This window comes from Eubalaena glacialis, chromosome 8 (genome assembly GCF_028564815.1).
Source record: "Eubalaena glacialis isolate mEubGla1 chromosome 8, mEubGla1.1.hap2.+ XY, whole genome shotgun sequence".
Taxonomy (NCBI): domain Eukaryota; kingdom Metazoa; phylum Chordata; class Mammalia; order Artiodactyla; family Balaenidae; genus Eubalaena; species Eubalaena glacialis.
This window is the reverse complement of record NC_083723.1, coordinates 72,773,249-72,798,868: the sequence shown is the minus strand read 5'-3', so window position 1 is coordinate 72,798,868 and position 25,620 is coordinate 72,773,249. Positions and strand designations below refer to the sequence as shown.

The window sequence follows — 25,620 nt, the reverse complement described above, 5'->3', positions numbered from 1 at the left end:
ATGGATCCTTGGGTGACTTCCACTTTGGTCAATTATGAATAATGCTGCTATGAACATTTGTGTACAAGTTCTTGTGTGGACATATGTTTCCAGTTCTCTTGTGTATACTTTTAAAAGTGGTGCTGGTTCATGGTAACTCTACGTTTAATTTTTTGAGGAGCTACTAAACTATTTTCCAAAGTGGCTTCACTGTTTTATATCCCTGCCAACAATGGATGAGGGTGTCAATTTCTCCACGTCCTCGCTGAGACTTGTTATTGTCTTTTTTATTATAGCCATTTTAATGAGTGTGAAATAGTATCTCACTGTGGTTTTGATTTGCATTTCAATTTTGCCTCTTTCAATATTTTGAAATTGATTCAACGGTAAAAAAGGAAGGAAGTTCATGATAGTTTTCACACCTCCGAATAAACTGAAAAAGGAAAGTGACTCTAGAACTAGTTCATAGCTTACTTATTTCTTTATATATAACTCTATTAATAAAATGATGCATATAGCTTATCAAAATGTATATTAAAACATAAATGTAGAAAAATATAAAATATTACTATCCAATAATAGAACTTACCATATTGGGTGAGTAGAAACTTTTAATATGCAATGGGTGTATTATAAGGTTTTGTACACTCACCGGAGGAGGATTAAATTTTTGTCTTTGACCTTCCTAGGAGCCAGAGTAAAGTGATAAACTGTAAAATTCATAATGCTCATACGGTTAAAAACAAGATAGAATCCATTACTGACTACCATAGAGTCATTATCTATTCTCGGCATGAGCCCTCCAACGTCGAGGAGATGCTGAATCCTGATGCAGTCCCTCCCGTTGCTGACTACTCCAGATGGTAGAAGAGCTAACACCTGCCTCTAAGTTCCTTCTGCCCGGCAAGGCCTTATCTACACTCCCTCTTTGTCCTGCCCTCCTTTTCCGCTGAGGAAATTCAAACAGCAGTCTTCAAGGCCAAACTCATATGTGATTTTTTTCTTGGTAGGTCCTTAATACCCCCAGACAGAATTAATTTTCCTTTCTCTGTGCTCCCACGGTACCTTCTAGGCAGCCATCGTATAGACCTTATGGACATGATTCGTTTCGGTGTCTGTCTTCCCCGGTGGACACTGATGGGCTTCACAGGAGGGAAGTGTCTTCCTTTTCACATCCCCAGCGCCTGGCACAAAGCAGGTACTCAGCAAAGGGTGGTGTGTCAGGTTGATTTTGTCAGTCACTCCTGACTTCTCACCCTACCGTGGATGCACGTTGGTTTGTCACTGTCCCTCTTTAGAAGTGATCCCAGAATGAAAAAAATGTTTTCCAGATTTTAGCCCTTCAGGGTACAGAGTGCCCATCGGCTCTGGAAACCAGGTTTTCCTCGGCTTTCACTTTCTAATCTAAATGTAAGCCTTTATTTGTATCCCTGATAAATGTAATCTTGTTTCCTGCAGGAAAAGATAACTTCATCTTGCCAGACCAAAACGAAAAATCTCAGTTTTAATTCTGTCATCTGTCACATCTACTCTATCAACCAGTTTGATGTCATCTGTGTATGGGAGGATAATGTGAAATATGTGCATTTGCCTTTTTAATGCAATTGTGTATTTGGTGCCAAAGGAAAAAATATCCAGTATGTCTAATTATTTATTGGGAAATTTTTATTCTTCTAATTCAAGATTCTAAAAAACTACATTCCTCTCTCCCTCCACCCATCACCAAAGCTTTAGATAGCTTTGGAAAAATATGTCATCATTTAACATATATGTCCTCTGCCTAATATCTCCCTGACCCCTACAGACCCTCTATGTATCCCAGCTATGCACTCCAATAGCATCCTGTACATTCACTAACAGAGAGCTCATCACATCTCACGTCATAGTTTGTATCACTGTCTCTATCCCTTACCAGTCTACAATCTCAATATTTATATTTTACTCAATATCTCAATTGCTTAGCACACTGCCTGATTAAAATTTTATTTGAGTCAAATCTACTTTAGATCGATTATATAATATTTACAAATACTATATTCTTTTGTGTGGTTCCATCACTGGATCAGTCACTAACAAGAGGGGGTATGCTATCTCAAAATAACAAGAGACATTATTTCAGGGAAGGTAAAGCAATCAGCCGATCAGATTATTTCTCTGATAGCAGCATTTCCGGTTGCCATAAGCTAATCAAATAATGACTTACATTCAGCAAAATTTAAAACCTCCTAAAATATGGAATATAATAATTGATCAATAAACAAAATGTCAATTTGGAATTTAAGCATTTCAAAGTTTATTTGTTGCCCTGAAATGTCTACACAACTGTAGGCTGCAATGCTGAATTTCAAAGTTGGGGCATCTTAGGTACTATTCAAGGGGTTTTAGCTAACTGATGAGAGAAACTTCTGGAACACCAAGGCAGAAAAATGTAAAACGTGGAAAACTACCCAAACTGAAGTTTTTCGGGTATGGTTTACTTCTTAACATAAAGCAGCCCTAATGAAAAGTAAGCTTTCCGTTAGCAGATGCTAAAGAGACAAAAATACTGTTCTTGTCTGCTTCCCTTTCCCTTCAGCTCTCAGTTGTCATGAAAAAGAAAATACATCTCTATTTCCCAAACCCAATATTTTTAATATCTTAACATCTATATTCATGTTCTGTTAAAAAGTTAATAATATGAAGAATTTATCATAAATTCTCAGTTGCGTTTTCAGAACCAGAACCTCAATTATTAAGGATTCATATGCATGTGGTGCTGAGTCTGTGCTATAACATGATCCTGTTCTCTATAACTTTACAGCTGAAAAGAGATGTCATTTGACAAGAAAGATATTTCCCCGTACTTTCTTCCACCACCATAAAAAAATAATAAAAAGTATAAGAATTAACAAAAGGAACAAACGTTACACTAATAAAAAACCACAGGGCTTGGAAAACTGTCAAGAAAATGTGGGACAGGGAGGGAAACAAATGAGACAAAAGATAAAGAGAAAGGGGACCAAGGGTTTAAATAGATTAAGAAATACTTGCATGTGGCAAATAAGATCACACTGCATAGCTAGGGCGCCATCGGGATTTTGTTTTGATGAGAACCAAGGCGCCTCCTGGAAAACAGCTCACCTTAGGCTGAGAGTTGAATCCTCCAGCTTGGTGGAAAACCAGTGCCAGAGTTTTGGGAGTGGGACATATAAGTGTACTGCCCTTGGATGGATCCCCATGTAATCCTCCCTAAAGCCTACCGAGAAGGAAGCCCGAGAATGAACACTAAGAGTGCTGTTTTCATTTAAAAGCTGTGAAAGACACTAGTATCACGTTTCCCCACTGCATTGACAGAGCATTACCATGAAGGGGGTGCCCTACGCCACTGGAGATGTTCATCGCGACTTCATGTGGCTGAAAGGGTTGGCTCTTTGGCCGCTTGTCAATTTGGTTCACTTAGAGCTATCATGTTACAGCATCATCAGTGCAGGTGGAACTCACTGGTTTTGACATTAAATGGAAGTGGCCCAGTGCCAGTGGGGCAGCGGAGGGGTTGTACGAAAGCTTCAGAGAAGTTCTGTGAATGCTGAGAGATTCAGAAGCACATCTCAGGAAGAGGAAAATGGTGGGCATCTTACAAGAGCAGTGAAGGTCATGGTCTTGAGTACGTGTGAGACACCTTTCAGAGCTCTTGAAATTCCTGGATGAGAGTGAATTTTGAAAATGGACTGAAAGAGTTAACATACATAAGTCTAGAGTGTGAGTTATGAATAGGTAACAGGTAATTAGTCATCCAAACAGGGATGACTTTGAGAATGAAGGGTATGTTGCTAATTATGCCAAGACAACAGATGTAAAATAAGACCATCCTGGACAAATTGCAATGTAGAGTCACATGTAGTTCCTCCTAGGAACTGTCACTTCTACTCCTTTAGTTTTGTAATGTTTGCAGTTTTACCCTAAGCATGTATTTTTTTAAATCAGAAAAATATATAAAATTATATAACTTACACATCTAAATGAAGTAAGGGGAATGAGGTCTCACAAGAGTGACAGGGCAAAGATAGAAGCATAATATTTACATTGTTATGTTGACCCCAGTGCCCCACTTCCTGATGTCACATTACAGTCTAGAAAATTATGTCTGTAAAATTATTGTCTGTCAATTATTCTTCACCCCCTGGCAACCCCAAAGTGGCCTACCTTGCTTAGAATGGTCACACTGTCCCAGCAGTCATGGTATGCCTCACTTCCGCTATTTGATTTTACTCTCTGCTTTGTCTTCTCTTTGGGATAGTAGTCTTTTAAGGTCCAAAAGGATGTTTTTATGGGGGTCCAGTTTAGAAACACAATGCTTCTGATCATAGCTGGCCCACATCAGTCCTGTCAAGACACTAATGGTAGAAAACTTCTTTAGAGTACGCAGGAGATCAGGATCCTAATTTACTTTGTTCCTAATTCACAAAGTTGACTTCTTTTTTTTTAAACTAGGTTGACGTTTTCTCTTTCGTGAATTCTAACATGTAGCTAGAAGTTTCCACTGCAAAGTGTACCTGTTCGGTTTAAGCTCTTTTCAAGTGACTTTTATAACTTTTAAAAAGTTTCGGTGTTGGAAATTGAACTCTTCCTCCATCCATAGGGCCGGTACAGATAGAACTATGCAGTCTTCTGCCATTGTCCCAGCCCATTTCCTTGAACAACTGCCTTTATGAGGGAGATGAGATGTGGCGACTTAGCTCCCTACTGCTCCCAGACATGCAAATAAAGCTGGAGTTGATGCTGTATATGAGAGCATGTGGGCTGCCATTCCACTGACTCTGAGTCTGATGTATTAACCTATCATCAGTAATCGGGATTGATATCATCTGCCCAGGGATGCTGTTCTCTTGGTGAGGAGATGGCAAAGTTCTGAGAGAAGGGGCCATAGGGCAGGTAAATTTGATAATGGGGCATAGGGAGCATCAGAGCATGGGACAGTGTCCAGGAAGGGGTAGTCCCATCCTGCCAGGGGGAGCACGGTCAGTGGACAGCCACTGGGTGGCTAAGATTGAGGGGCTGGGGGAGCAGGATGTGAGCAGAACAGGTAGGGGGCCCCTATTACCAAAATATCTGTTGTCTACCTGGGAACAAATCATGTTACAAAGATGAGAAGGTCAGCATTATTCTCAGAAGGTTTTCAACGTAAGGATACTGTTCATGGTACTCTCTGGTTAGGTTACATGTATGTAAGACTCGGGTCAGCTGTAGAAGGTTAAGTTGGGTTGGAATTTATACTATTTGTGCACTTGATAATAATAATTCTTATACTTCACATGTGTATAATGCAATGTATATATTATATATATTATGTATATAATCTATTTGGTCACAGTAACTCTGTGAGGTATGTAGCGCATGTAATATTAACTCTAATACACGAAGAAACTAAGGCACAAAGCATTAAGATGCAAGGAGAGTGGTAGAAGTCCCCAGAGACAGGGCTTCAAAACATGGTTTTCTGACTTCAGATTCAAAGATAATTTTTAAACCATACTTGGCTGCCTCTCAACCACAAATTAATTGGTAGCATCTGGCAAGCTGAAAAACAAAATTGTTTTGAGTATTTTTTCTTTTTGCCATTAAATAGAAAAACCTTCTGGGTTCTACCAGCTTGTTCTCTATTAAATATAATTGAAGTGTAAAGTAACTTTAGTCTCTAAACCAGCAGTTCTAGAGGATATATACAAGGAAGAAAATATTAGGATTTTTAGTTTTATATTTTTGGATGTGTTTAAATGAACATAATATATCACCACAGTATACCTTAACACATATGTACATAAATATACAAACACATATATAGCAATAAATGTGTATAATTTATAAGTAAGTTATAACTTATAATATAAGTTATTGAGACAAATGTTCTTAAAGAAAAAACAACACAGAATTGCAGGCTCAAAAAAGCTCGGAAACCATTGTTCCTAAGTGGTAACAACTTTCCCTAAAATGTCCGCACAGTTTTTAGCTAAGCATACTCCTTTTGTTTCACCTAATGCTTAGTGCAACGGAGTATGGCAACGGCTGCTGTACCCAGAATAACAGAAGCTGAGTGAGAAGGGCCTGGAGAGATCAATTCTCCTAACTCCTTGATTTGACAGAGGAAGAAACTGAGGCTTACGGGGGTTAAGGGATTTGCCCAAGCTGACAAGTTAAGGTTGAGCCCAACAATATGGGAAACGGATGGAAAATCCAGTTAATGCTTAGCTAGCCATGGTAATGTATCATGGGGCTGGCTTGCAGAAATTAAATCCGTTAATAATCCCCAAGCCTTATTTTAGCCAGAAGTTTTAGATGCCTCACCTATCAAACCTTTTGCTAAAGATGATAATGTAAGGGCTTTGTTTTTCTGGGTGCCCAAAAATGTCACACATATACTGCTCTCTGGGTATCTGGTTATATACAAATACAAACTTGGGGAATACATATAGATATTTAATTACATACATCAATTGGTAAAAACAATTGTATTGAAACAAATATACTCCCCATCCTGACTGCAGTGAAAACGGAACCAAATTATAATATTCCCCAACAGGCAAATAACTACTCAAAATCCACTGAATTTTGAAATATTTTGTCTGCCATCATCTCCTTGGAATTTAAGACCAGACCAATGCTGGACTATTATCAGATGTTAAATTCCAGGGTGTATTTGGTTCTATTTCTAGACTCTTAATTCTCTTCCGTTGATCTGGCCATGTATTTAATTACCAGTGCACAAGGGTTTTATTTACTGTAATATTATGGCAGATAAGACTAGTGTTAATTTTTTAATTTAAAAAAATGTCCAGGCTATTGTTGAATGACTTCTCCCCCTCCCATGAACTTTAGAATCACTTTTCCTATTCAAAAGCAAAACAAAACAACACACCCCAAAAACACCAGCACCAACAAAAACCCCATCTTTATTCAGAAACTTGTGAAATTTAGAGATTGGTTTAGGGAGAACTGACTTATGCTGTTGAATCATTTTTTCCCCCTAAATAGGCTACTTAAATTCGTTTCAATTAGGATATATCTTTTCATTTATTCAGTCATGTTATGCCCCCTTGACAAATAGGTTTTTAAAATTCTATTATATTTTCTAACTGATTGCACATTGTATGTAAGAAAGCTGTGAACATTTTTACAGACCTTGTAACTTGACATTTTCCTGAATTTTCTTGTTATATATAGTAGTTTTTAGTTGATTCTCTTGGAGTTTTCTACATAGACATCCATCTCATTTGTGAATAATGACTATTTTGCCTCCTCCTTTCCAATTTTTATGCTTCTTATTTTGTTCTCTTGTATAACTGTATCAACTACTACTCCTAAAGCAATTATATAACTATACCTTGATTATCAATCATTTAGAATTTCTCCCATTATAATAATGCTGAGGTGAACATTTGCAGAGAGTTTGAGTAGTTTGGGTCATTTCCTTAAGATAGATTCCTACAAGTATAATTTGTTGGGTCAAAAGACACAAAAATTTTAAAGACTTTTAATACACTTTGTCATGTTACTTTCCCCAAAGGGTCTATCAGTGACTCTAAACACCCTTTCTCCTCTGTTCACAATCCCGAGGCTCCCGGCACAGATGCCCCCTTCCCAGCCCTTCCTCTATGTGCCTTCCCTCTGCCACCCACGGAGGAGATACCCAGGAAATTCCAAATCAAGCCCCTCCCCCAAATCAAATAAAAGCAAAACACAAGAACATAAAACTGCTACCCCAGTAACCCCAAAATCAATTTGGAGATGTAATTCAAATGATTTGGAGGTTATTTGTTCACTCCTCCTGCAAATCATCCTACATGCCTCCTTTCCCTCATCCTTCACATTCTAAAGCCACTGAGTCCAGTGGCCTTAACTTCTCTCCTACCCATTCTTTATTCTCCATGCACACTGTTACTGCTCTAGTTCAGGAACTCGTCCTCTCTCGTCTGCACCACTGTAATCCCATCTAACTGATCTTACAACCTCTGTGCAATCCTTTCTCCACCCCTATGCAGTCTCCTTCAGTGGCAGGAGACACCTCAGGATGGCCACCATCTATCTCTCTGTCCAGTTTCTCATTTTAACCTCCATCTTACTACTACCTGCTAGCCAGACCAGACTATTTGCAGTTCCCTGACCATGTACAGCTCCAAGCCTCTGTTCCTGCCTGTGCCGTTCCAACCACAGGAATGCCCTACTCAGCACCTGACACCCCCAGCCCCATTCACCCAGGAAAATCCTTTTTCTGTTTAAGATCCAACTCAAGGGGCTCCTCTCTGGTGAAACATTTCCCATTCCACCCCTCGACCCCCCACCCTAGAACTATTATAGGAAGGGCTGTCCATTGGATAGAGTATGGCAATATTTCCTGAGGTTCCTTTTATGCCCAGTTTCCAGGGTTCTTATATAAGTGGAATAAATCTGTAGGGACTGGCATTCCCCCTCTTTTTGGTGAATTACATTTGTTTAACGTGACTTCAAAGTTAATTGATACAAATCTATTCCTGCCATCAGTATAAACACAAGAATCAGCATTGCAGAAGGGGCCTCCATCGTGAGCTAGGGGAGGGAGGCTTAAAAGGTAAGAGCTGGCTCTGCCCCTCTCCATTTTCTTGTGCCTCGGGGCACTTGCCTTGCTGATGGTTAATGATCACCTTAGGCCCTGAAGCACGATGAGAGGCCCCCAGTGACTGTTGCAACTTCAGACGAAGCTTTTGGTTTTTCCCTTTTTTTGGTGGAAGAGACATTCAGAAATCCTGTGAAAGGAAGGTAAAATCTTAGAGCTGGAAAGGGGGGGGTCAGCGTGACATCTAATTCAGCTCTTTGCTTCCAAGAAAGACCCGAGGAATTAACCGGTACCTCCCATTTTTAAAGGTCTGTGGAATGAAAAATCCTTTGTTCATCCAAGCCAGCACTTGTCAGCCCTCATTGGCAAGCAATTCCTGGGTCTCACTTCCTATCCTTGCCTGCCGCCCACCTCCTTATCTCCTCTAACTCCATTTCCTGCCTCTAGGGTGACTGGTTTCATATCTCTAGTTTACTAGGACTGCTAGGAAGCAAGAGTGTTGCCTGAATATGCCAATTACATGCTTCGAGCTTGTGCCAGAGCCTCCCTCTGATTCCTGTTCTCAAAAGTGGGTGAGGGGGGGCACAAGGAAAGCCTCAAGTGTAAACGCAGCTCTCTCTCGCAATTCATTGAGGAAATGGAAGAGGTGTTCCCATCACACACCTGGGGGATGGATTTTGCTTTGCACAGCACAGCTGCCCTTCTGCAAACTGCTCCAAAGCTGGCCACTTTATTCCAAATTCCACTGCAAGTGTCTGTTAATATCTAGTGAGATGTTCAAAGCCAGTTAACCATCTATGAGTTTTGGGGGTGCTCTTTTTTGTGGATTCATTGAGTAACACAGACAAAAATGCTAACATATGTTTCTGTTGCTAGGCCTTAGTCTTATCACAGTTTGAAACTGTAGAAAATCAATTACGTGCTTTGAATTACTCCCTTCCCTGGCACAGAAGCATTTCTTCATTCTTTCCGGACAGTGAACACTTTGCAACATCTACCACTAACAGCCTGTTAGGATTCTCTGCTAAATTAATGTAGTACAAATAAACCGAACAGAAGCCTGGTGGAATGCTAAACATCCCCCCTCTCCTCTGTTGTGGCCTCCTTGCAGCTTGGGACCTTTCTGCCTTGCTGCTGCAACATCTGGACAGCATTCGGGTTGTTTCTCAAGGACACAAGTGTGCACCTCCGGTGAATTTCAACTTTCAACATCTCTCTGCCTCTAATCTATATTTAATGTTTCATGACTGGTAGTCAAAGACGCTTCAGCTAAATATCAGGTTGGAATGAAAATGATCCTTGGGAGAACATTTGCTTCCAGCATGCGTCAGCAAAGTGTCTGTGACAGAGGCTTTCCCCAGAGATGTGTTGCCCACTCTCTTGCAGTAATAATAATTACGCCTTATGATTGCTGTGCCCACATAATCAAAGATCGCTTCATCAACTGTGATCCCGAGGGGAAGCTGCCTCTGCTCCTAACTGGATGTCAGTCACAGAGAGCAGCACCCCTAGGGATCCCCAATTTTTCGCTTGCCCTTTTTAGTCCCGTGTTGTTAGCATTGTGTTTCTTCACATTCTTCTCAATGCAAATGATGTGTAAATCATGCCCTCCAGAAGGCACATGTGGTGAGGGGGAGAGGGTGGGGAGGGAGGTGGGGCTGGTGTATTCTTCTCCCCCGGCCCCCCTCCCCAACCTACCACAGGGATTTCTCGCATGGAACATAATTACATCTGTGCCATATGGGCTCATTTATATTCTATTACAGGTTAAGCTAATACGACTCAGAAATATGCTAAAAATACCTCAAAGTATTCTAGAGCTGTCAAAACACTTGTCACTTCTTGCTCACCCTTTTGATTGCTAGTGTTTTTGTTTTTGTTGGGAGATTCAGAGAGCTAAGAAAGCACGCTGGCGTGCTGGTGTCCAGTCTATAAATATAGTTTAATTTCCTGTATTATTGCAATCTGTGGGCTTGCAAAGAAAAAATCTTTCTTTGTAAACCTAGAATGGCCCCAAGACATGGGCACTGAAGCCCCTACACTTGTAGATTTTAATTTCCCAAGAGGTAGGAAATACAGATTTCAGATGTGTGGTTTTGTCAGCTTTAGAATATTTCTTGTCTTTGTTTGATGTAATTATTCACTGTGATAGAGAAACACCTGCAGCGGGCTGACACCAGAAAAGTGTGATGCTAGACTGAGAAGAGTCGGTTTGAATGTCAGGCAAATCTTGCCAAGATTTTACATGTGGTATGAAAATGAGAAGTACAATCTGTAATGAGTAATGAGTTCAACAATGATTTACAAGGGCATGTTGGGTTGTTTTCATGCAGTGGTTAAAGTCCATCGACCCATTAATTTCTACCATCAGTTCAGAAAATTGGTGGGTCATGCCTGTGTAGACTCTTAACCTAACGGTTTGATTATGTTTCATTTTTTTAGTATTACTATCTTAACATGTTAGTGTAAATTAATAAAATTTGTCTTGGGAACAGAAGAGCAAGCACAAATATTTTACTTTTCCATGCTTGACAAGCAACATTTCCAAAGCATATATGGTGCTGATCATGCTATCGGCCATCAAATACACAGACCATTCTACTGAGAACTGAATTCACACAAACACATACTTTTCCAATTTTCTAATAACTGTTCTATGTTATCTGGTTGAAGGAGTGGTTAAGACTGCCTGGTTCCAATCTCAAATTCTGCTACTCACTAGCTTGTTATCTTGGCAAATTCCATAATTTTCCCAGTTCCCCCATCTATAAAATGAACATAATATTAGCAGATGCAAACTACTATATGTAGAATGGATAAACAAAATGGTCCTACTGTACAGCACAGGGAATTATATTCAATATCCTGTAATAAACATAATGAAAAAGAATATGAAAAAGAATGTATATAAATATGTATAACTGAATCACTTTGCTGTACAGCAGAAATTAACACAACATTGTAAATCAACTATACCTCAATAAAATACATTTTTTAAAAATGAGCATAAGAGTAGTAGCTCTCTCCATGGGATTTTTGGAAGTATTAAATGAGAAAATATAAGTAAAATACTAGGCACAGTGTCTTGCATTTAGTAAATATTTGTTACTATTATTGTTGTTGATTTTACCTTTAACATAAACAGCTTCTTTATATAGCTACAGGGCTCTTTTAACAAAAAATTATGTTTTTGTCAAAATCATGTTGGTTGCTCAAACTTCCATTTATCTTAGATCATGCAGGCCAGAGATTCTCGGTACTTTTGGACTACACAGCCAAGTTCTTACTTTAGAATCAACAGAAACTTCATAAACTGGCATGGGAAGAACTAGAAAAAGTCAACATTAATATACTGAAGAAAGTTTATAGACTTGTATAATTTTGAAATATTTGTACATTTACGATTGTTCAGAATACAAAGTGTCTGAACTCATGCAATTGAAATGTTCCATTTAAATAAGAAGGTATTCCAGTTTATAGTGGGCAGATGGTTGAACCAGTAACTATAACCAAGTTTTTAGTTTTTGCTTCTTTCAATCCTTAACATAGAGCTATTTCAAGATTTCGAAGGGGTGTGTGTGTGTGTGCGTGCGCGCACGCAGAGAATCTATACTGTAGATACATGCGCACAAAAGAACCTAATTTTGGGGTCTTCATTTACGTGTTCCTATCCAGCCTCATGGCCCTGGGTAAGTCATGTGCCTTCCTAGTCTGTAAGATTGGGCTCTCGATTATCCCTCAGGTCTTTTCTCCTTTCAGGCTGCTTATACTACCACAAAAGTGGAATTTTAAAAATTAGAATTATTATAAAAAGGGCTATAAGTTGCCTAGACACCTCAAACTTATACTTTTGAATGAAGGTCTACTATAAGGTCTACTACTATTTTGAATGAAGGTCTACTATCTATAGGGATAGAGACAAAGACAAAACAAGATACGGGCAATATTTTACAGGAGGAGCAACCTCATCTCCTTCCTAGGCTGCAGGCACCAGGTTTTTGGACAAGGGTGCCAAAGATTTAAAAGGTGCAGGAGCCAGGGAAACAGCAGTGTGATGCTAGAGCCTCATGACTTTTGAAATTTCATGTTTAAAACTAGTATTTTTCAGCTTTCAGAAAATGTTTTCTTCCTCTCAAAATTACCCCCAGAGACTTTTCTGCAGAGAAGATTAGACACACAAACTTTTGATGGTTAAAGTTCAGTCATATTTTCTTTTTAGTTTTCTTCTGTCAACTGCATTGTAAATTGCTTTAAAGTAAAAATAAAAGTTTTCCTCTTTAACCTTACATATTAAAAATAAAATAAATCTTTAAAATGGTAAATGGGATTTGTTTCTCAGGCTGGGTCAGTGTGAGATTAATGTGTTCCAAAATGTCATATGGTTCGACCCTAAATCTTTTCTTAGAATATCTTCCCTAACCTATTCCTCTATTGTCAACATGAGACTACACAGGGTGTTCAAGATAAGGGCTGGTAGAAATCTATTCTACTGAGAGTCAAAAGGAGGTCTTTTTCTTTTCCCATGTAGTTACCCTTAATAGGTCAGGAAAAAAATTCTCTGGGAAAAGCTGGAAGTAAAGGTGAAACAAAAGACAACTGCTAGGTTCACAAACACTGATATTTATTTGTTCCTGGTAGGGAAGGAGTGTGTATGTGTTAATTACTTAATTACAGATTTTAAATTAACTGCATTCTCTTTAAAAATCCCCAACCACAAGGGACAAACCCCCCCCCCCACAACCCCGCATCAGAAGCCTTGTTCTCCCAACTTAGCTCTGAATGGCAGCAGCTCTACAGAAGTGACCTAAGTTATAGCCATTCTGGCTCTCCACGCCAGATCTAGATGCTTAAAGCTTTAGAAATATAGCTATGTGTTCCCATATCCTCTGTAAAAGATATTTGTCCTATCTAGAAGGAAAGATCATTTCAAATGTGAACATCCATTTATAGAACTTTTGGAAGAAAAGCAAATTCCTAGAGTCCCAATTGACTAAAAAAATCTATTGTATGAAAAAAATCCTCTGAAGATAAAAGAAAATTTAAACTTTAACCACAAAATTGTGTCACATTTCACATAACCTATGTAAACTATCATTCAGAAGACAGTGGAAAATCTGGGAGCTATGACTAAATTTTTTTTTTTTGAAAAATACTCAGGAAGTTTAATGCACTGGAATTATAATGTTACTCTCTTTTGTTTATTCTCTTTTTAAAATATGTTTTTTCTTGGCTTTTTTGTAGGAAGTTTAGAAAAATCACAAATGATACAAGGAAAAAACTAAATTTCACATCGAGATAAACCCCATTGACATTTTATCTCCTTCTAGTCTTTTCTCTATGTGTAAAGATATATTTTCAAGTAATTAGATTGTACTGTATATAAAATTATATATCTCAGATTTTCCCCCTTGGCATTCTTTTATCATTTCCTCATATCTTTAAATATCTTTCCAAAATTTTGTTTTTAATGATTGCATAATATTTCATTGCACAGTTATATCATAACTCTGTTTACATTAATTTGCCATTTGAGATTTTACCTTCTTGATGATTTCAATACTGCAATGAATGATCCTTCCAATGTCTTGGGTTCTCAGACCCCTGATCCTTTTTCCCTTGTGGGGGTGCCCTCCCTCCTGCAGTCACCCACTCCCATGGGCAGACCCTGCAAGGCCATGTCATTCCCACTCTCTCAATATCATATATCCCACCCTGACCAACATCTCTTGACTTTTTGGATCTCCCCCTTTAGTATTCTGACTGTAATTCTTTGACCTCCCCCCCCCACTGGGACCTCCAATTCTAACACCTTTTCACTATCTCTTACTCCTTTCATGTCCAGGCTCCTCTTTACCCAGCTGAATTCCATCCACAACAATCACTCTCATTGTGCACACCTTCAAATTCCTTGCCCCTCTCCTGTTCTGTCATGTTTGTTTGGTGAAACCATAATGCTGCTTAAATCCAACTCTTTGCCTACGCTGTACAGGGACCTGGGTAACTTATCATGGCTGGAGAAGAACATGACTGTGCTGATTGGTCTCACTTCAAATTCAGAAGCTCAAACTCGGTGAACCCTTAGTGCTCACAGCAACCATTCTATACCTCTCTAGTCCGTTTGCTCACTATTCACCACCTATGTGACATCATCTCTCTCCTCAAACCTCCCATGTCTTTTCCTCCCATCTTTATCATCTTAGCTGATGATATTGTATCCTACTTTACTGAGAAAACTGAAGAGATTAGAAAAGAACTTCCACCAACTCTTACAATCACATCTCCACCCTCACATCTGCCCCCTCATACATTACTGTCCCACCTGCTATCAAAGATGAGGTATCCATGCTCCTAACTAAAGCCAGCCCCTCCATCTGTGCACTAGATCCCATCCTTTCTCACTTGCTTTAGCAGTTGTTCTTTCTCTCTCCTATATTATCAGGATGTTGATTCTCTACTGGATCATTTCCAGTAGCATACAAACATGCGGTTCTTCTGCCACCTTCATTTTATAAGCTATCATCTCATTTCTTTGGGTACTTGCAGCAAAATTTGTTAAAAGGGATGTGTTGACTTGCCATTTCTGATTCTTCTCCTTCCATTCTCTCCTGAATCCTCTCTCATCAAATTTTTGCCTCCTTCCACTACTTCACTGAAACTGCTCTTGTCAAGATCATGAATGACCTCCCTGTTGCTAAATCCAATGGTCAGTTCTCACTTCTCACTTTTTTCAACCTTTCTTCGTTTGGCTTCTGGGATACCACACTCACTTGGATTTCCTCCTACCTTACTAGTTGTTTCTTCTCAGTCTTACTTACTAGTTTTTCGTTTCCTACCTGATCTCTTAATACTGAGATCCCTGGTGTCTCAGTTCTTGGTCCTCTTTTCTTCTCCACCTACACTTACTTCCTTGGTAATCTTATCTAAACTCATGACTTTAAATACCACTTAAATGTCTAGGACTCCTAAATTCATCTCTTCATCCCAGACCTCTCCCCTGATCTCCAGGCTCACATATAGTTACCCAACATATTGTCATTTTGTTGTCTCAAACTGAACATGCCCAAAACTGAACTCTTGACATGGCCCCTACCCTTGCATCCTCTGCAGCTGTTCGCATCTCACTTAATGGCAACGCAGTCTTCCTGGGGCTCAGACACAACTTTGGCAGCATCCTTGACTTTTATTTTTCTCACACCCTGTATCCAATTCATCAGAAAATTTCTTCCTCTACCTTTGTCATACATCCAGAACTTGACCATTTCTCAATTCCACCTCTGCCACCCCCTTGTTCTGCACCACAATTACCAGCTTCTTAACCTATTTCCCTGTTTCCATCCTCAGACCTTCCACCTTCTATTCTCAGCACAACAGCCAGATTTATATCCAAATCTGATCAGATTACGTCTCTGCTCAGAATCTCCTAACACTTCCCCAGTTCAGTCAGAGTGGAAGCCAGAGTCCTTACAATGGTCTTCTGGGCGCTATGTGTTCTGACCCCACTTCCCTAGCTGAGCCTTCTTTTTCTCCTTCTCTCCCCTAAATTCACTCCCCTCCAGCCACACTGGTCTCCTTGCTGTTCCTCAAACATGCCCGGCAAACTCCCACCTCAGGGCCTTTGCCGTGGCTGTGACTTTTGCCTGAAAAACCTTTCTAATCTTTATGCACATGTCACCTTCTCAATAAAGACTGCCCCCCCAGCACCCTAATTTTATACTTCACCTTCAACATCTCCTGTTCTCCTGATCCTCCTTACCATGTTTTCTCATTTTTTCCCCCCATATCATGTATGGGAAAGTTTCCTGTATCACTTGGGAAGCTTCTTAACAAGCTATGTAATTTATTTATTTATTACATTTGTGTTTATTCTCAGCAGTCCCATCTGAAATGTAAGTTCTCACGGTGTCAGGGGCTTCATTTTGTTCACTGAGATATGCTAAGTGCTGAGAAAAATGTCTGGCACATAATAAGTGTTTGATAAATATTTGTTCAGAAACTTTAATAAATAAGCCTACTCATATAGAAAAGGCAAACATTTTAAATGTTAATCTTCATACTTCAGCCCACATTTGTTTTGAAAAACTTGCTCTCTGAGTTCAAGTGTAATTTCTAACTCTGGTGTAGAACACCCTACTTGAAGCTTCACCTTTACATTCTATGGAGAGGATGACTTTCAAAAATGTTTTGATGATGGATGAAATGAGAAAGAATAGCCAGGCACACTGAAAAGTCAAGTGAAGAATTATGACAACCATCTGGATATTTCAGCTACATGAACTCCAGCAGGGAACCCCTGTCATCAGTGGAATATATAACTCCAGGCAGAAACACTTTAATTTGTGAATTGGAGCATGCAGGGTGGTGGGTTGGAATGGGCATGATGGAGGGTTGGTCATGAAAAGGAAGTGGCAAGTAAAATGGAAGGAAAATAGATGTGTTAGAAAAGGCATCAAGTACCCAACCCTTGTAACTGACCACACATATGGTTACATGCTGGCAACGCCTGTGTTTTTCTGACCGACGAGATTGTGATGCGCACTTACTGTACAACATCGAAAGGATGGCATTTCTCTTTTGCTCAGATCTGAGCTATTTTGTTGGTTTTGAACTTACAGTGAGAATCAAACTGTACAAAGTCTGCTTAAACTTCTCCCCCACCCCACGAGCTCATGCCACTACAAATCTGTTGGGAAAACAGATTGAAAAGATTTAAAGAGATCCTTTTCAAGTATGAAGGCATTCGAATCCAGGCAGGGGGACAGGCAGGGCGACCATTAAACAAACATGTGCATTAGTTCAGGGGCACTCAGAAACAGGGCTCAACCCACCTGGAAGGATTTTGCAAAGGAAAGACGGTTCCTGCAGAAGAGGGAAGCAAAACTGTTCATGGAAAACCAGCCATGTGTGGGCACACTGCTCTGCAGCCATTTAAAATCTTTTCCTCCTCATCTGCTTTAATCAGTTTCCTATTAGATTTTTTTTCCCAGTTGATTTTCACTGTTGAGAAAAATTACTTTATCCTTTAGTGGAGAGGGGTGGGGGTGGAAACGGGCAGGAGTGAGGGATAGGGGAACCGAGCAGAGTAGCCATTCTCATTCCTGAACAGTACTATGGTACTTGTTTGGGAAAAATAAAGGAAAAGAAAAGAAATATTTTACCAAGGTCCCAGCAAGGATGCTCAGGCTTCAGAAGGGCGTAGGCAGCCAGGAGAGCAGAGTACAGGTTTTTTCAGGAAAACAGAGAAAACTGACAGATGAGGAAAGGAAGGTAGAGAATGCTGGGATGTGTGTATGTTGGGGGAACACTGCAATTTTCAATAGAATGGTCAGACAATGGTTTATTGAGAAGGTAGCATTGAGCCAATACCTAAAGGGAGAGAGGTCTTAAGTTGTAGGAAGGAAGAACATTCCAAGCAGAGGAAACAGCAATGTCTTTGGAATGGAAACACACATAGTGGGTTTGAAGAACATCATGGATGTAGTGTGGCTGGAGCTGAGTGACTCTGCTTTATTTCTCCTTATAACACTCATCACCATCTGCCATGCTACATGTTTTCTTATTGATTTGTTTATTGCTTGTACCCCCAGCATCTAGAATAGTGCCAGGCACATAGTAGGCACTGTGGTAGGTGCTGTGCTTTGCCACTCAGATTCCCCTTCAGGAGTGAAGGCTACTGGGAGTACTGCCAAAAGACAGCTCTCATGGGAGGCTGCCTATAGCTTAGAAAATTGCACGAGGTCACCTCTTCTTCCCATCCTCAAAGACTGATCAGTGCAGGGGTATAAAGGCCTGGATGCCATGCTCCGCCTTGGGACAACTCTGAAGGGCCACCTAAGTTCCAGACCTTTCCATGGGGTCGGCTGAAGCCTTCCTTGAGACTATATCAGAGCTCCGCTTTACCTTCTGCTCAGTTCTGCTTCCTTCCACTCCTTTCCACAGGTGTGGATTTCACACTCTTTATTTGACATGCTGTCTGCTAAGCTCTGTCTCATAGTCTGCTTTCTGGGGAACCCCACCTGAGATGGGGTCAGGAGTAGCACTGAGAAAATAGATGCTTAAATGGAATTTTGGAGGCAAACCACCTGCCAACCGACAGGGAATGAGGACTCCAGCATGGATGGTATGTGGTATGTCTCTCACACTAGGTAGCAGTGCAATTGTTAAAACTTTTACTGATGGTAAATCAGGATGGTATACTAGTGAAAAATAAACGCATTAGTTGGTACATTGTATGGGCATTTGAGAAGTATGGGAGCAATCATATCTATAAGGACTTTGGAATTGAGTGGTAATTATTGTTAAGCTCAATTAACACTCGGGAAAAGATTTTTTTTTTAAATGCTGAGGGCAATTATTCAGCAATTAAAAGTCAAGTGTGAAAGCCAAGGAGGGACTTCCCTGGTGGCGCAATGGTTAAGAATCCGCCTGCCAATGCAGGGGACACGGGTTCAAGCCTGTCCCAGGAAGATCCCACATGCCGCGGAGCAGCTAAGCCCGTGTGCCACAACTACTAAGCCTGTGCTCTGGAGCCCACAAGCCACAACTACTGAGCCCACGTGCCTAGAGCCCGTGCTCCACAACAAGAGAAGCCATCGCGATGAGAAGCCCACGCACCTCAACGAAGAGTAGCCCCCGCTCGCCGCAACTACAGAAAGCCTGCGCGCAGCAACACAGACCCAACGCAGCCAAAAATAAATAAATTAATTAAAAAAAAAAAAAAGAAAGAAAGCCAAGGGGCCTCCTTGGTAGCATATAAAGAATCTCCCATTTCTTGCAGTGGAACAGTATAAAAAGCTGAGCGACAGGATTAAGACTTAATTGTAAAAGCAGACAAGCTCCAATGAATATAAACTCCCAACCAAGCGTGGTCTTCTATCCCAAGGTGAAGACTTTCATTGTTAGAGAATGGACCCTGACACATGGGATGGGACTTCTAGGTTAATGCACCTGAAATCTTAATCCTTAGCTTCAGTGTGTTCTGGTAAAGGTCTAACAGTTGGCTCTCCAATATATTTCTTGGACACACTTTTAAGCTTATTGTTTGTCATTATTATTTTCTCCATCACTTTCTCTGTCTGGACAATCAAGAAAACAATAAATTAAGCCCTGATTCTCTCATTTCTATGGGATAAATACTCCCACCATGGCCACTTTCAGTGTGACATCACTGAACATGGAGTTGAGAAAAGCTGTTCATTAGCATCCCATTACATATATTTCTGCCGTACATATACAATAGATGTAAATAACCTCAAGGGCATAAATAACAGTAAAATACAGTAAAATCACTAGGAAACGATGAGTTTTGAGTATTTATCACCTTTGTTTTATGTTTAATTTAACTGTAAGTTTTTATAATCTTGTTAATAATAATGGGTGTTTTTACAACTGGTTCACAAAATTCCTGAAAATTGACCAATCGGCTCTTGAGAGCAGGAGCAAACTGGTACAGAATTTTAACTCGAATGAATTGCATCAAAGGATCTGGTATTAAATCAAGTCTTCAAAACTTACTAGGATCTAACACATTAAGACTATGCATTTTCTTTATATAGTTAATGAATCTATGAATGAGAATGGTAGATTATAAATTGACTAATCTCTTAGGCTACCATTTTGCCAACTTTAGTTGGGAAATAACTGAGTTTTAAACTGTACATACATTTTTAAGAATCTGTCATCTTTTTACACATGCAAGAATCAATTCAATTCCCTTAAACAAAAGAACACAACAATTATTCTCTTTTCACCTAAATTTTGCCAACAGCAATGACTTCTCAGCAACAGAATACCTGCAGTTGGTTAGGGATTATCTTACAATGTGACAAAAGATTGCAATATAAAATTTGCTCCAATTAACATTCTTAAAATGTTTGCCTGCTAGAGAAAGGACTTTTCTTTAAAGTACTATGGATTTTCTTTTAACATGTTTTAGTTTAAACCTCCTGTTTCAGCTTAATGGAGCTGGCCCTAAATAGAGTGGGATGGAGCCAGGAAATCTGGTATAAGACAGAAACTAGTGTGACCATACCCTTAGGTTGCAAAAATAAATCTTCAACAATGAAAACTCTGAGGTTATTTATTATTGTCCTATGTTTTATTTGAACATTTCTTCACTGATCTATAGAATTGTGTAATCAATCATTCATTCATTACTTTAATGAATATTTGTAGAATGCTCACTTTGTGCAAGGTACTATTATTATCCAGAGTCAACCTAAATAAAGAGGTAAACGGAGGCAAGCTCGAATAACCAGAAATCAAATTTATTTGGCAATAGCAGAGGAATTGCAATTCAGGAAATGCCAACTACAACAAGCTGCAGGTGAGTCTGTGGAAGGTTTGGGGTAGGCTCTATCTGTGAGCGAGGAGTGCAAAGAGGGTGCGTCCAGACAGAGTCCAAGTGGTAAGTTCATTCGCTTGAGGATGGGGAGAGATGCTCAGCGGATGTTCCTTGGTCAGAAGAGAAGTTCTGGTTTTCTGTCAGTCAGGCATTCACAAGAAATCAGTCTCTCAATTCCTAAGTTTCATTTTCCTGAGGGCACATGCGTGAGATTCTTCTTTTTATATCCTCTGGTTCCATTTTAGATTGAAATTCTTTCACACTAGAAATATAGTGTCTACTTTGTGGCTTTCCAGAGCAGCTCTTACAAACAGGGTAAAAACTACTGAGCTGTAGCCCATTTTCCACTTTGTAAGGAAGATGAACACCTCCTGAATGAAGCTCTTCTAGCAGCCTGTGGTCCTATCGGAGCTGGACGAGAAGGAGGCTTGACATCAACCTCACCAGTGGGGTAAGTTCGCATTTCCAAAGAATTTCTTTACCATCCTGCTATCCTCTTCTTCCCAGCACCTGGGAGTCTTCAAGAAGGTGCTCTGAATAGCAAGTTTAGGGAAAGAAAGTGAAGGAGGGAAGGTTCTGCTGGGGCTGTTTTTCCTGGGTGAAGAGGTGATGTTGGCTAGCCTGAGTGTGAAGTGAAAAATTATGAAAGACAAGAGTAAACAAGATGGGATAGTGAGACAGCTTCCCTATTTTTTCAGAGGTAACATTTCATGCTACAGTTTTATTCTATTTAAATATTTTTAATTGAGGTACAATAATTGACATATAACATTGTATTCATTTCAGGTATACAATGTTATGATTCGATACTTGCATGGACTACAAAATGATCACCACAATAAGTCTAGTTAGCATCAGCTACCTTACATAGTTAAAAAAAATTTCTTGTGATGAGAACTTTTAAGCTTTACACTCTTGGCAACTTTCAAATATGCAACAGAGTATTATTAACTACAGTCACCATGCTGTATGTTACATCGCCATGACTTATTTATTTTATAACTGGAATTTTGTAGCTTTTGACCCCTTTCACCCATTTTACTCCCCCACCCCCAAGTCCACTACCACTGCCGGCCTCCGGCAACCACCAATCTGTTTTCTGTGTCTATGAGTTCAGTTTTTGAGTTTTTTTTTAGATTCCACATATAAGTGAGACCATATGGTATTTGTCTTTCTCTGTCTGACTTATTTCACTAGCAAAATGCCCTCAAGGTCCATCCATGTTGGCACAAATGGAAAGATTTCATTCTTTTTTATGGCTGAATAACATTCCATTGTGTATATGTGTGTATATATAGTGTGTGTATATATACATATTTTTTTTCTTTATCCATTAATTTGTCAGTGAACACTTAGGTTGTTTCCATATCTTAGCTATTGTAAATAATTCTGCAATGAACATGAGGGCACATATATCTTTTTGAATTAGTGTTTTTCTTTTCTTTGGATAAATACCCAGAAGTAGTAGAATTGCTGGATCATATGGTAGTCCTATTTTTAATTTTTTGAGGTATCGCCATACTGTTTTCCACAGTGACTGCACTAATTTACATCCTCCCCAACAGTGCACAAGGGTTCCCTTTTCTCCACATCCTTGACAGCACATGTTATTTCTTGTTTTTTTGATAATAGCTGTTCTAACAGGTGTTAGGTGATATCTCATTGTGGTTTTGATTTGCATTTGCCTGATGAGTAGTGATGTAGAGCATCTTTTCATGGCCAGCTGTATGTCTTTGGAAAAATGTCTATTCAGATCTTTTGCCCATTTTTCAGTCTGATTGTTTTCTTGCTATTGAGTTGTATGAATTCTTCATATATTTTGGACTTTTAAATATATATATTAAATTTACAAAATGTCAAACATCGTCTTTTTCTAGTGTTTACAAAATCTACTACAAATCTAAAAATACTAATGAATACAATGAGTCTTGGGCTAATAGAGTCATTGACTTTCTCCAGTATTATGAGTGATTAAAAACTGATTTTATTAAACTAAGCAAGAAGTAAAAGGAAAGAAATGTTAAGAGCTAATATTTCCTATTGCCAACATCATACCCAGTTAAGACCCTTTGCAGTTGCTATTCCCTCTGCCTGTAGTACTCTTGCCCCAGATCATCTTTGCACAATTAGCTCCATTTAGGTCGCAGTTCAAAGGGTACTTTTCAGAGAGGCCGTCCCTGACAACCTGATAGAAAGTAGCTTCATGCTCCATCATAGCACCCTTCTTTAATTTATTTGTAGCAATTAGGTTTTTCCAGAATGGATTTGTTCATTTTGTTTGCTGGCTGATTTTTGTGTCTTTTCTCTCAACCAGCTGGAAAGAAGGCAGAGCCCTTGTCTACTTTGTTCACTGCTACTTCCTTCGTGCTTGTCTGGCACATAATAAGAGCTCTGTGATTAGTTTTTGAACAAATATATAAGTGAATGGGTATATTTAATTGCTTTGGGTTTCTGTGGTATATTCTTCATTGGGAGTCTCACGATGGATTCTAACATTTAGATGATATACGCTTGGCTTCTGTACTTAACATTTTGAATGCTAGCCAGCTACTTACTGATTGTCATTGTCCATTTAAAAACATTAACGGGGGGGCTTCCCTGGTGGCGCAGTGGTTGAGAATCTGCCTGCCAATGCAGGGGACACGGGTTCGAGGCCCGGTCTGGGAAGATCCCACATGCCGCGGAGCAACTAGGCCCGTGAGCCACAATTACTGAGCCTGCGCGTCTGGAGCCTGTGCTCTGCAACAAGAGAGGCCACGATAGTGAGAGGCCTGCGCACCGCGATGAAGAGTGGCCCCCACTCGCCGCAATTAGAGAAAGCCCTCGCACAGAAACGAAGACCCAACACAGCCAAAAATAAATAAATAAATAAACCCAAAGTTTTTAAAAAATCTTTAAAAAACAAACAAACAAACAAACAAAAAACATTAAGGTGGCCCAGGCGCGGAGCCGGGCCGCAGGGAACGTCCCGGGGCAAGTTCGCGGAGACGCCGGCTGTACTCCGCCCGGCTCCGCTGCTCCCTTCAGGGCCCGAGGCTCGCCGCGCTCCGAAATGGCCGAGGATGCCGACAAAGCCGTGAAGTACTACACCCTGGAAGAGATCCAGAAGCACAACCACAGCAAGAGCATCTGGCTGATCCTGCATTACAAGGTGTACGATTTGAGCAAATTTTTGGAGGAGCACCCTCCTGGGGAAGAAGTCTTAAGGGAACAAGCTGGAGGTGATGCCACTGAAAACTCTGAGGATGTCGGACACTCTACGCATGCTTGAGAATTGTCCAAAACGTTTATCACTGGGGAGCTGCATCTGGATGACAGGTCAAAGATAACCAAGCCTTCGGAAACTCTTATTACTACTATTGATTCTAATTCCAGCTGGTGGACCAATTGGGTGATCCCAGCTATCTCAGCACTGGTTGTAGCCCTGATGTATCACTTCTACACATCGGAACACTAAACACGTTCTCAGAAGCCAGTGGAAGAAAAGACTGCTTTGGTCCGGGGAGAAAGAAGCCACCGTTAACTGCTTCAACTGACAGAACACTTCACCTGAAAATGATTTGAATACACCTGTTTTCCTTTCCTCCTACATTAGACACAAAACAAACCAAAAAGAACTGTTCTTTCTACTCCTGAACTTTTAGAGTGTGCCTTTTTATTCATCAGCTTTGTTTTGATGTTCCACCACTATGTCATTTGCTTATTGTGGGCACAATCTTTTAAAACATACCACCATGTCTGGCTGTCTATTTGATATGTAATTGTCTTTAATGTTTGGAATCTGATTATTTGGCGGTCATTTAATGTGCTAATCTTTCAGATCCAAGTTGTCTGTCTGATGTGAGCAGGGGCGTCCTTGGATCTCTTCTTGTGCTGCTTCATCTAATTGAATAATCAGGTATTGCATGTTTCTGGTGTAGTTTTTTTTTTTTTTTCCCAAGGAAATTAAGGCAGGCCCAGAAATAATAGCTTCAAGATTTCTAATAATTGTTCTACTTGAACAATCATATAGATGATAAAAAGAGAAAGTGGCCTGCAAGACCTAGAAAAGGTACTCCATCTTTTCTTTGATTAAAACCACCAGCAACATCAACAAAAGCCTGTGAACCATGAGAGAACATTACCACTGTCTCTCAGCTTAAACATGTCATTCTGAAGAGATTCTCAGTTATACAGGTTCTCAGGTTTTACAGACTCGTCCTTCAGAGCTGAAAACTGTTTAAATGCTCCTGTAAAGAAATGTTGATCCCCTAATTTGTAAAAACACACATCTGAAAGAGATTGTGGGACATTTGGAATCTGATTTTTGAAGAAATTTAGCTCTGGTGTTGGGCCATGAAGAACTCTGGTGTGGACTGATTCAGTGGACTGATTCAGTCATCCCATATTTGTTTATTATTCTCTGCCCAGTGCTTTTTTCTTTAAATGTCGAAACTTGAGAGATGAATTTATAGACTTCAAGTACTTTGTAGTTAGCGATGATTGTCCATTGGCCTGCTAGCCAACTGATGAGCCATGGAGTTCTTCAGAAATAACTAAACACATTGGAAAGGAATTTGTTTAAATTACAGAGCATAGATTTTTATAATCAATGACATGTATCACCCTCTGCCTTTTTTGTCACTGGAAGTTAGAGCGAATGTAGGAGGGCAGTGGGGCAGCTGTCTCTATCACATGGTAAAATACCTTGCAGAGGAATCCTTTGTTTAGATTTTAATAAACATAAGCCTGGAAC

The 25,620-nt window shown here is 39.8% G+C and overlaps 1 long non-coding RNA gene and 1 pseudogene across 2 annotated transcripts in view; one reads left to right on the top strand and one right to left on the bottom strand.

Annotated features, from left to right (window-relative positions):
- LOC133096811 (uncharacterized) overlaps window positions 1-25,620 on the bottom strand; it is an 89,720-nt gene that overhangs the window by 6,321 nt on the left and 57,779 nt on the right. Inside the window, exon 3 of one of the 2 annotated variants that reach the window (XR_009701836.1) lies at window positions 21,226-21,506. The exons of the other annotated variant lie outside the window; for it this stretch is intronic. This is a non-coding gene — a long non-coding RNA (uncharacterized LOC133096811). Of the gene's footprint in view, window positions 1-21,225; window positions 21,507-25,620 lie in introns of those variants that run through there. 2 annotated transcript variants of the gene reach the window in all.
- LOC133096278 (cytochrome b5-like) lies at window positions 23,938-24,545 on the top strand (annotated as a pseudogene).